Here is an 868-nt window from a genome sequence, read left to right on the forward strand (position 1 = left end):
TCCCCTCAGGTGAGAAATAAGAAGTAATTAGTAACTCCCCCCAGGTGAGAAATAAGAAGTAACTAGTAACTCCCCTCAGGTGAGAAATAAGAAGTAACTAGTAACTCCCCTCAGGTGAGAAATAAGAAGTAACTAGTAACTCCCCCCAGGTGAGAAATAAGAAGTAACTAGTAACTCCCCTCAGGTGAGAAATAAGAAGTAACTAGTAACTGAGAAGGAGTCACATCAGGCTGGGATCATTGAAGAAAGCGTGCGTGGGAGTTTGTCACCTGGACACACGTGAGGCGGGAATTACGCAATCAGGCAAAGTTTAAAAAAAAAAAAAAAAAAAAGATCAAACATGAATGCAAAAAAAAAAAAAAATGCTGCAAAAAAACAGAAATAAAAACAAGTGCATGAGAGAAATGCTGCAGAACAAAAATGAATGCTATGCTAATGTTAGCGACATCAATTGGTGGCTTTATATACTGTAACATGTTGCAGGACACAATGTCTATTTCTTTGTCTCTATTTTATTTATGTCTATTCTCTTTATGTCTATTTTCTTAATGTCTATTTTCTTTATGTCTATTCTCTTTATGTCTATTTTCTTTATGTCTATTCTCTTTATGTCTCTATTTTCTTTATGTCTCTATTTTCTTTATGTCAATATTTTATTTATGTCTCTATTTTCTTTTTGTCTCCATTTTATTTATGTCTATTTTCTTTATGTCTATTCTTTTTATGTCTCTATTTTCTTTATGTCTCCATTTTCTTTATGTCTATTTTCTTTATGTCTATTTTCGTTATGTCTATTCTCTTTATGTCTCTATTTTCTTTTTGTCTCCATTTTATTTATGTCTATTTTCTTTATGTCTATTCTCTATAT

This window comes from Entelurus aequoreus, linkage group LG19 (assembly GCF_033978785.1).
Source record: "Entelurus aequoreus isolate RoL-2023_Sb linkage group LG19, RoL_Eaeq_v1.1, whole genome shotgun sequence".
Lineage (NCBI taxonomy): Eukaryota > Metazoa > Chordata > Actinopteri > Syngnathiformes > Syngnathidae > Entelurus > Entelurus aequoreus.